Below are 11,450 nucleotides of genomic sequence, written 5' to 3' on the forward strand. Positions count from 1 at the left end.
AATGCCTGCCGTTTGTTTCAGGTCTGCCTCTAAAAATGCCGGCCTTGGCTCACCCAGGTGCCTTTTCACGGGAGAGGCCCGGCAATGATAGTGCCACCCTCTCGCTGGTATTCCCCAAGAGGGGAGCAGCTATAAAAGCCAGCCTGCAGCGCGCCTTGCGAGTCCCTGGGCCCCACGCCCCAGCCAACTCCAGGCCCCTTGGTGGATCAAGGGTAGCACCATCCCCTCTGGGCTTCATTGCAGCCAGGGAGCCTGGTTTCCCCCTACAGGACCCAGAGGATGAACTGGATGCGTAGCTTATCTGGCAACACACCTGCTCCCCTGGGCAAAAAAATAACCCCTCAGGATCCCACTGGTCTCCCTTCCCAGCTCTGTGGCCCGTGCATTTCGCAGGACTGTGTTGTCTGCAGTGTGCATCTCAACACTGCCACCTAGCAGCGTGATTCTGCATTGCAGCTAATCGGTGGGGGCATTTTCTCTGCAGAGTGAAGGCTGCAAGTTGACCGATAGCTGCCCCAGTAGCCCAGCACCCGTTTGGGGCCCCATCCTCTGCCCACTGAAGTCAGCAAAGCTCCCAGTGACTTGAACAGTGCAAGGCCGGGGCCGTCCCGAGAATCTTGGGGATGTTCCAGGCTGTGTAAGGCGTGTGACTGACTGCCCAGCTTGCAGGGCTGACCCTTAGGCAGCTTTGCAGACCTCACCCTTTGTGTGCATTGATCCAGATGAAGTCTCCTTAGATGCAGGCTGTGCACTGTAATACAGCACTTTACCTTGCTGCTGTGGCGTGCCGGGGCTGTGCTCAGTCTGCAAACAGTCAAGGCAGGATTCCTTGGATGCAGGCATGTGCCAATGCAGGCAACCCTGCATTGCCCACCCTGCCACCCCTGGTGCAGTTAGCACACAAGGAATGGGTGGGACCCACTGCACAGGGCACCATGGGAATTCTGGGCTTCTGCAAGCTGGGGAGCAGCCTGAGACGAGGGTTCTAATTTACACCGGGGCCATTTCAGCCCTTAGAGCAGCCCAGAACAGAAGTGGCTTAAAAAACCCTTTGCTATCCCCTCCCCCAAGGCTGCCCTGGTTGGGCTACATCTCTAGCAGAATCCCCGCCTGTGTGTGTTAGTAACGCTAGAGAGGACGGTGTGGTACTCACACCAGCACAACTCAGAGGGCCTGATTGCAACCTCACAATGTACAAGTGAACAGGAAGCTGCTTTGATCCTGCCCCTTTCCCCCACCTTTGCTAAGCGGCAGCTCCTCTTAGACTGTACATTCACAGAGGAAGGGACCGTGTCTTTCTGTGTGTGTTTGTACAGCACCAGACACAACAGGGCCCCAAGGCCGAGCTGGGTGTCTGGGTGCTGTCACAATGTAGATGATGATAATCCCTCACTGCTGTCAATGAAGAGAGTTTCCATCACTGGTTATTCCCCCCTATAACTGCAGTGACTTTAGAATATGGAAAACGAAAAATGATTCCTCCCTAACCATTGTTTTCTTCCATTGCGCAGGGTTGCTGTTGTCGGGTGGCCCCATAGGGGTGGCTGTGCACCAGGGTTTGTTCTCAGGTGCCCCATGAGGGCTATGTTGCTATAGATCATCAGATCATTCACTTGCCTCCCTTCACTGCTGGAATCTGCTGCTGCAATGCGGACATCACCGTGGAGTGGCAGGAAGCGCCCTCAGCTGGGCTAATCTTTGGCACTGCAGAAGCAATATACCTGGCGCTGGAGGGAGTGGGTTTGACCCCATGGCCTGGGTATAGCAGGCAGCACTACATTGGGAGTCTCCAAGGGCTGAGGGCAGATGCCCTCCCTGACTTGCACAGCAGCAGTTCAGTGAAGGGGTCTCTTGACTAGCAGGATACAGAACATTATCAAATTCCTTCAGGCTACGGCACAGAATCCCATTCACCCCGGCTGATTTGTTTTGTTGATGGCCAAGCAAATGCATTGATTCTATCCTTGGCATCGTCCTGGCGGGAAGGGTGGGCAAGCAGATCTTGCGCATCAGCTAATGAATTTTCATGGCGCTCTTGCAGGGCTCCAATGGGGGATGTGAAGTCGCAGGGAACAGGACAGATAAGGCAGGCCCTACTTGCTTTCCAGCCTTGCCCTCCAAAAGGGCTAGATGAAGGAAGTGTCCACTGGATCAGGGAGCAGAGAGAACAAAGGGGATGAGGCCTTGCTCTGGATAGCCAGGCTTGGCAAGCAGGGGATTCAGGAAAAGAACGAGGCAGTCGGACTCTCCTGGTTTTTGCAGCCAGGCATTTTCCAGGCTCTGGAGGAAGCAGGGTGCTCTGCTCCGCTTCCTCACCCCAGCGACCACCGGACATGCTTGCTCAGGAGTTCCTGTTACCTTGGGACTGTAAGTCAGATCCCAGCTAAGGGTGAAATCCTACCCTTACTGCCAGCAGCTGCATAGGGGTAATGGGGAAAAGGGAACACTGCGAGGCTGACATTAGTGACAGCTCAGCCTGGGCAGCTGCAGTGTGGGGCAGGGTGCAGCTCTTCAAAGGAGCAGCCACAGCTTAGCATGCCCAGCAGAGCGGGGAGGAAGCAGGGGTCTACAGCTGCATTCAGGAGACACCCAGGGGCGAGTGCAAAGCTAGGTGAGGCATGGTACCTTCCCTTCCCCCCAGCACAGTGGTTGCCCCTTTGGCTCTAAGTGCCTGGGCCCTCGGCCAGGCCTCTAGCAGGAGGGGGCATCTCCTTTGTGCCATTGTGCACTGGCTGACGCAGTAGCAGTCACCTCACCCAGGTCCCTGGAGCACTAGGTAGGAATGGGCAGAATCCTGCCCTGCTGTTGCACAGGGAGAGAAGAGAGTCCCCGTGCCCCCTCTCGCCAGCAGAGCTGCTCAGAGCAAGATCGATGTGATCTGCAGCTCTCTGCTCCTGCACCACAGCATTGTCACCTTGGGCAATAATCCTCCCCCTCCAATCTCCAGCTGTCTCTGATAAGCTTTGTTGGGTAGCCCTGATGAATAATATTAGCATTTAAATGACTTACACATTAGTGCCTCAATCAGCAAATGGGGCAAGGAGGTTGCACCTTTATGGTTCTTATTGTTTTCCAGGAGATAGTTTCCCCATGGGGTTCTCTTAAGATGACAATGGCAAATTGGCTTACATGCCCCTTTGTCTCCCCAAAAGCTAGAATGGGGTGGGGAGCCAATGTCGGGAATGCAAAATGTCTGAAGATGGGACCATTTCCTTCACCACCAAAAAAAAAAAAAATCAATCAAAACAGAAACGCCCTGAGGTTTCTATTCAGCCTGCAATAAACAGACTAATACCAGAGCTTCTCAGCCAGAGATCTCTAAGTGCTTTATAAATGGGCTGGTTTCCTGATCCCTGTTTCACAGACGGGAAACGGGAACATTGAGACTTGCCCAAGGTCACCCAGCCAGTCATTGGCAGAGTCAAGAGTAGAATCCAGACCACTTGATTTGCAGTCCAGTGCTCTACCCACTGGACAACACTGCCCCTTGGTGAATTGGATCTCTCTCTAGCTTCTGGGAGGGGAAGCTCCTCTCTCCCCCGCTTCCCTTCCATGTCAGGAGAATGCTCCTCTTTGATGTCTGTTGTCCCCCAGAAGGGGTAGGGAGAGGGGGTTCATGTAGGTGTCTGCCTGCACAGGGGCTCAGCAAAGGCTCTGCTAGCTCTGGTTCGCTCAAGGTTCCTTGCACTGGGGAAGGAGCCGGGAGCACCCACCCCTGTGATCTGTGCCCTGTTCACTCATCCTGAGCCCCAGTCATGGTGATCAGATGCCCAAATCGCATGGTTCTGGACTCGTTTCTGACCATCTGACAGACAGCCTGTGTGTAACCGGTTGCTCATCCCCTGTCCAATTTCCACTGCCCAAGTTCCATCAAAAAATCTGTCACTACAAGTAGTATTCTCTGGCCCCGAGCTGCCAAGCCTCAGCAGAAGTCCCATCACCCAAGTCTTGGGCAAAGTCCTTTTGTGTCATCAGCTGTGAGGAAACTTGCAGCAACAGGGCGCGGCTGCCCCATCACAGGGTTGCCAAGAAACCCAAAGGCACCTGGTTTATTTATTAGGTTTCCTCGCCCACTCCCCCACCCCCCACCCCAGGTCCTGGCAACAACACACAGGCTGGGCCGGGCCCTTTTCCGACTCATTCCTGCTGCAACGTGTCATCAGAAGTGGCTGGCTGGCTGCCTGACTGGGAGGACTCGCCTGGTGCCGGGGCGGCTGCTGCATGGCAGCACTGGGTGCGTGTGTGCAGTGTTTTTACAGCTGCGTGGACGTAAGGGCAGACATCGGGCGAGTCGACACCACCACGCTCCGGGCTGTCCGGCTTCCTTCCAGCGCTGCCCTGTGCGCACGGGAGCAGAGTCCCCATCTCAGCTAGAGATCTCTTGTCCAAGGGTCACAGGATCTCCCTGGAGCGTACCTCAGCGTCCCTCTGCCCCTGCCTCGCTGAAGCAGATGTTTGCTGGGATGCCCGTTAGGGCTGGCCCTGGCTGGAGCTGGGCCCCTCTGAACTTTGGGGTGGTTCACATCCACACTTGGAGAAGCCAGATCCAAACAAGTCTCTGTCTTAATGATCCACTGAATCGAACCCCTTGAGCTGGGGCTGGGTGGGCGGGGGTCAGGCTGGAGTAATTGATTCAAAAATCTCTATCCCTGTGTCTGTCTTGTCCGTCCAGAGCGGGATGCTGTTGGCTGTCCATCTGGAAGTGACCACTGAGTTCAGCGTAGCAGCCTGCGGCTTGAGAAACGGTACAAGTATTTGGGGGCAAGGGGGTCAGAAGCAATGTGAGGATACTTGGGAACACCCAGCTACAACCACACAGCCCCAGTGAGGTGACAGGGCTATAAACAAGGGCAGCATCTTGAAAGATATCAGCTGTGGCCCCAGCCCGCTAGCTGCTCCTCTCGCTGGCAAGTTGAGGTATAGAACTAGAGATCTCTCTTCATCTCACTGCCCTTGCTCTCTCCTTCCCCCCCAAGCTGGCTCTGGGACCACCCCCTGCCCCCATGAAGGGGGATGGTCTCCCGCTGGGCAGCTTGTGGGACAAAGTAGGTTTGCCTGTGATCATTCAGCGCTTTAGAAAATGTACTGAGGACAATTAACGGCCACAATAGATTTGGATAAAGTGGGGGGCTGGCTTGACCCCCCCCCACTTCCCATAAGCATCCGGGCCTTTGATGCTGTGAGACGCAATCAGAGCAATTTCCTAGGTCTTTTATCGCTCTGTTTAGTCATTTATTGAGGCTGGGCAGCCTTTTTACAAAACCAACCCCAATAAAATGCAGTGATTGCGAAATCCAACTAAATACTGCACGGTGCCTAGGGTTACGCAGTTTGCAGTGGTTGAACAGTCTCTCCCCAGAGCTGTGTGTTGCACAAGGGGGGCTGAGGATACAGGGTGAGTCTAATCAGGGAGCCCCTACCTATAACGTAGGCCTGTTCCTGAAATAGGATCTGTCAATGTAAAGATGGGACTGGGCCAAAAGGCTTAGACTGGAAGAGTTGTTTGCTAAAGGAAGTGGTCTGAGCTAGTGAATAGGGCACTGGACTCGGTCTGGAGACCTGGGGTGAAATCCTGGCTCACGGCAAAACTCCCATTGACTTCAGCGGGGCCAGGATGTCCCCCCTAAATTCTATTCCCGACCTGCTGGCTATCACTTCACACCTCTCTGCCTCTGTTTTCCCTCCCACCCTTCGCCTTGCTAGGTCTATTTCGACTGGAAGCTCTTACTGTGTGTGCAACGCCTAGCTCAAGGGTCCCCAACTTCAGTAGGTGCCTGTGAGTGCTATTGTAATAGAAAGAGAAGATATCCCCCATGGCCCTCCATTCCCCTGGTGAGCGGGGCTGGGGACTCTAAGGCAAGGGAATGATTTGGGTGTAAGGAGAAAGGCACAGGAATTTTACCTCCCTCTTTAAGCCAACTGGAGCCCAGCGATCCGCTCTGTGGCTCTAACCAGACAGCGATTCCTCGAGCGCAGAATGCGCTTCCCCCGCGCTCTCTCTGGAGGTTTTCTCGTCGCTTCCATAGTCCCGGGGTGGCGAAATCTGCTCCTCCTTGCCCCTCCCTCGCAGGAAGAATTCCACAAAGAAGTCACTGCCGGTAGGTAAGGTACGGGGAGAGAGGGGGTTTACACAGCAGATACTGTGCAGCGATGGAGGATTTATGGCTGCTCGTGTTCTCTCAACTGCCAAGGCCTGCCTCTGAGCCTGTAACCTGTACTCAGCTGGTCCCGTCCCTCCCTGGGATTAGACAGCAAAAGACAAGACCTCAAATGGATAGCGAGCATGCTGGGTACAATTGAGGAGCACTAAGGCATAGGGCCCCTTGATTTCCCCAGCTGCAGAGTTATAGGTCCCAGGCCCAGTGCTCCAGAAAGCTGCCATGACACAGGACCCTGCTCCACTCACTCCTGATGCAGTTAAAACATGCTGCCCTCTGAGCCTGGTAGAGTGGCTGGGTCTATGTTTCCTGTTCCAGGGCAACCCTCCCTCTCTCACACGCTCCATCTCCATCATTTCTCTCTCCTGTCTAAGCAAATGGGCTGCCCAGAGACAGTCTGCAGAAGAGGGAAAGTCCCAGATTCCTGGCTGACTTCAAAGGGCCCCGGGGGCTAGATCATGCAGAATCATGGAGTTACAGCCCTGGGTTCACGCCAGTGTTAATTGCCAAGTAATCAGCAGGAGCAGGACCCAGGGAAGCATTACTGGCAGGGCTGAGTGCAGATGGCTGGTGCCTGTGGTTGCCCATCTGCTGGTGTTACAGGATTATCAGTCACTGTCGGCAGCCTGGGGCCTCAGGGCCTGTGCCTTGTTTGGAAGATGCGAGCCCAGGCTGGGCTGTGGGCAGCGTGGGGCCTCCAGGCTTCTCCTCCTCCAGCCTGTTGCAGATTCAGACCAATAGCAGCAGCAGATGTGGTTGCCGGGCTTTGTTTTTCTGCCTCTCTCTATCCCAGTGTCTCACGTCATACCCCGGCGACATCTGTCTAGGGAGCTTGTGCTTTTGTCAGTACCTGTGACAAAGCAGGGGATACACACACTGCAGGCTCTCTGCTTGGCTTGAGCGAAGGAAGCAGTCCTGACGCCATGCCAAAGTTCATGAGGAAGCCAAGGCTGTTCCTGGAGTGGATGGCACCTCCACCTCCCTCCTCCTGGCTTTCCCAACTAGTTTCCACGCTTTAGGAAGTCCTGTTAGCAGTGACGTCTCGGGCCTTTGTGCCTGTAACGTAATCCCGGGCAAGGTGGTTCACATGGGAATGATCACACACTAAATCTAGTGAGGAGCGGTACTCTGACCTAGCAAAATGCATTTTCAGAGTGCTTTCCGAACGTTCTCTAATTAGTCCTGGGAGGTAGCTAACTATTATCCCCATTGTACTAACGGGGAAATTGAGGCACGGAGGTATGAGGGACTTGCCCAAGGTCATTGAGAGCCAGGCTCAGCTCTGGTGGCGCTGTAGTGTAGACAAGGCTCGGTTGTCATGACCGCTGGGTCATCTAGTGGGAATTAGACAACGGGCCCATGAAACTGCCTGAGCTCAGCTGAGTCTGGTCGACTGTGAACGGGCTGTGCAGGGTCTGGAGAGCGGCCCAGCTCGAACGACCCCTGCTTCAGGCTGGTAGCATGCCCCATCCCCTCTCTGCTACAGCTTCCATCCCTTGGGCCTGATTCCCACTGGTGCAGATGGGGCGTTTGTCCTTTTCCTGGTCAGGTGCTGTGGTGGCTAATTTGGCCTCTCTTGCAATTGCCACTATGGGACACTTTACCGGTGCAGAATTGCTGGTGCACAGCTCCCCTCCTACTCCTGCCCAGCTGTGGCATACTCCCTGTGCAGAGACAATCGTACCAGGGGGATATTCCCCTGGCGTGGGGTTTAAACCTGCCCTGCAGCCCTGTTGGGCCAGCCTAGCTCGTGCAAACTCGCCATAAGGCAATGATGAATCAGGCCCTAGGCACCAGAAAAACCCTAGTGTAGACCAGAGCCGGCGCCAGGCATAAGCAGACTAAGGAATTGTTTAGGGCCCTGAGCAGCTTAAAGGGAGCCCCTATTAATTATTAGTATGTGTTGTGTCTGGGTGGGGGCAAAATATTCCTGCTTAGGGCCCTCAGTGGGCTAGCACCGACCCTAGTGTAGACAAGGTCCTGGAATGAGGTACCTGGTGACACATCCTGCTCAGTCACTAGAAACTCACGAGAAGATATTTGCATGTTCTGGGAGGAGTTAAGTAAGCCCAGGACCCGTATAAGGAAGCAGTATGTCAGTACTCCTGGTTTCCACACCCAGCTCCAACACTGACTCACGGTGTGACCTTGGGGGAGTCACTTGCCTTAACCCCTGCATCCCTGCCTTCCCTCACAGGGGCAGTGTGAGGATTCAGTCAGTCATATTTGTTTAAAAAAACAAAAAAGAAGGCTTTGAAGACAGAAAGTGCTATGTAAGCGCAAAGTGTTATCAGCCTAGGGGAGTCATCCCTATCTGATCTCCCAGGGCTGAAGCAATTGTGTAGCACTTGGCTGGAAAGAGCTGCAAACGCACACTGCATTTGGATGGTGACATGTGGGTTGGCTTCAGTCAGCCTCTGTGCTTTTTGTTTGTGTCAAGAATGACTACTAATTCCCTCCCACCCCCGCCCAGCATCCTTCGGCAATACAGGGCCTGATCCTTCAGTGCTCAGCACCGTGTGCCGTTGGTTACTCCCCTGCAAAGTGTAAATGCCACCAGCTATGTAAGTGAGCAATGGATTCGGAGCTGGCAGAGCATTTTATGACCCCTTGGCACAGCTGTAAATGCCCATGCAAGGCAATGAGGAATCAAGCTTTCCAGCGCTTGCTCGGTAAAGAGCTGTACAGTGATGGGAACAGTGACTGCTCTATGCAAGTGCTAAGTGTGAATTGTTATCAGTTTATTAGAAATGCCCCCAAGCTGCAGTGCTTCCCTCTGGATCAGGCCCTGAGCTTCCCCAGAGCCTGTGTGCATCTGGGGCACTGGTTTGAGCCGGTCTCTAACTATCACACATGCTTCTCCAGAAACAAGCAAAGCAGCAAGCGTGTAGCTGAAGCTGGACTCATAAAAGCAGGCACCTCACCCCTCCTTGCAATAATTCTCATGCTCCCCGAGATCGCTGGCTGCTGCTGCATCCCAAGCAAAGAGAGGCGATGAACTGGCCATAAACACTGAGAGGCGAGGACAGAGGCTTTCGAAAGAGGCAGGGCCACTCCTCTCCATCCTTCGCCCTCCCGCCCAGCCGCCCTCGAAAGGGGAAGTTCGGGGAGGAAATTGCTGCTGACTGAGCTGTGAGAGCTCTGGTGGACTTTGGATGACTAAGTTTGGCAGTGCTACCTGCAGGCTGCTTTTCCTTTTATGGAGGATTTGAGAGACCCAGTGGAGAGAGGCTCCTAGAGAATCAGTAGGGATCCACCCTGCCTTTGCGATACAGGAACTGGCCTTCATGGGCTCCTGTGCTCAAGGCATAGGGTGGAGTGTGTGTGGGGGGGGGAATCAAGGAGGGGTGTGGTTCTCCCTTTGCATGAATCGCCATGTGTGTAGGCTAGACGGCTGTGTGTGTGAGGACTTGTCATCGTACAGCACGTGTGAGTGGGTATGTGTGCACCCGGTCTGAGTGTCCCTGTTTGCTTGTGGGGGTGGGGGTTTGAAGCACGCGTACGTGTCTTGAGTGAGTGTGGATCTGGTGTGTGAACGTAAATGGGTGTGGGTGTGCGAGGGCATGTCCCTGGGGCGGTGTGGGGGTGTACATGTTTGAAGTGGCTTTTGTGTGCCTGCATTTCGGGATGAGTGTGGGGTGGAGTGTGTGTGTTTCTGGGTGCAAATGGTGCACTTTGGAATGAGCATGTGTTTGTGGGGGTGTCCCTAGCACACTGGGTGTACCCGTGGGGGGAGGGTCCCAGAGTCCAGGCTCCAGCCCTAGCCTGCACGTCTACAGCAGTGGTTCTCAACCAAGGGTATGTGTACCCCTGGGGGTACGCGGAGGTCTTCCAGGGGTCCATCAACTCATCTAGATATTTGCCTAGTTGTACAACAGGCTACATCAAAAGCACTAGCGAAGTCAGTACAAACTAAAATTTCATACTGACAATGACTTGTTTATACTGCTCTATGTACTGTACACTGAAATGTAAGTAAATATTTATATTCCAATTGATTTATTTTGTAATGATATGGTAAAAATGAGAACGTCAGCCATTTTTCAGGAACAGCGGCCAGTGACACTTTTGTATTCTTATGTCTGATTTTCTAAGCAAGTAGTTTTTAAGTGAGTTGAAACTTGGGGATACACAAAACAAATCAGACTCCTGACAGGGGTGGACTAACCTGGGAAGCTTGAGAGCCTCTGCTGTACACTGCATTTCACCAGCCCCACAGCCTGAGTCCCAGGAGCCCGAGTCAGCTGACACAGGCCAGCTGCAGGTATTTAATTGCAGTGTAGACCTACTCATGTGCTTGTGTGCACCTTTTGTCCCTGAGCAGATGTGTATTCCATGGGAAGAAATGCTACAGGTAACACGTCTCACCTACCTTGACCATGCACGCTGCATTTATAAAAGCTGGATACTGTGGGATGCTGCGTGGCCTCAAACCCCATTGATTTCTGGATCAAGTCTTAAATGAAAAAGGCAAGTGGGACTGGACTTTAAAAGTTCCTCTGAAATATTTTCTGAATGATGTGTCTTTTCACTGAGGTTTTCATTGCTGTGTACAAAAATCACTAGTGTCCTGCAGTGCCTCAGTTTCCCCTTCTCTAAAAGGAGTGTCACACCATAGTAACCTAACTCACCTGGGTGCTTGGGAGACTTTGGTGGCAAAGTCATTGTCTGCTCTAGAGCCTCATTGTTTGTTTGCAATGGTGTTGTAGCTGTGTTGATCCCAGAATATTAGAGAGACAAGGTGGGTGAGGTAATGTCTTTTAGTCATTGATGTTAGTGGCGGGTTTAGACACAATGTGCGAGAAGAGGAGATCCCTGGCCCAAAAACCTTTTACTCTGAGACGGGCCTGACCCAGATCCCCAGATTCGACCACCCTGACCTTTGGGGAGGTTTGGACCCATATCTGACCGCTGCGGTCCAAGCCCAGTGCTCACGTCATTCCTTCTCTAGGCCGCGATGAAGATTTGTCCTGATCTAAAGGTGGCAGCCCTGGAGAGGAGGTAGAATGAACGGAACCAGAGGAGTGAGGGGCTAGGAACGATGAAACTGCCTTCTCCTAGTGTTGGGCCTGAGCGTGGGGTGGGGAACGGGGATTTCACCCCCTGGCTCCTTCACGCTGGATCTCAGTGCCCCCAGCTTTCCTCCTTCCGGAGACAGGCTCTTTTCTTTGTTGGCTTTTCACCCCGTCTCTCAAACCTAGCAGGAGGGAGTGAACGTTCCCCAGTCTCTCCGGTTGCCCTGGCCCGGTTCACGGGTCCCCGTGAGAGTGGACAGGGGAGGGGGGAGAAAAA

The 11,450-nt window shown here is 53.7% G+C and overlaps 1 long non-coding RNA gene across 1 annotated transcript; it reads left to right on the top strand.

Annotated features, from left to right (window-relative positions):
• Positions 1–4,117: 4,117 nt before the first annotated feature.
• Positions 4,118–10,600, top strand: LOC311527202. The gene is made up of 3 exons (XR_014713276.1): positions 4,118–4,234; positions 4,673–4,745; positions 10,483–10,600. It is a non-coding gene; the product is annotated as an uncharacterized lncRNA (long non-coding RNA).
• Positions 10,601–11,450: the final 850 nt, after the last annotated feature.

The sequence above is a fragment of the Lepidochelys olivacea genome, assembly GCF_965140295.1.
Source record: "Lepidochelys olivacea isolate rLepOli2 genome assembly, chromosome: 10".
Classification (NCBI taxonomy): Eukaryota; Metazoa; Chordata; order Testudines; family Cheloniidae; genus Lepidochelys; species Lepidochelys olivacea.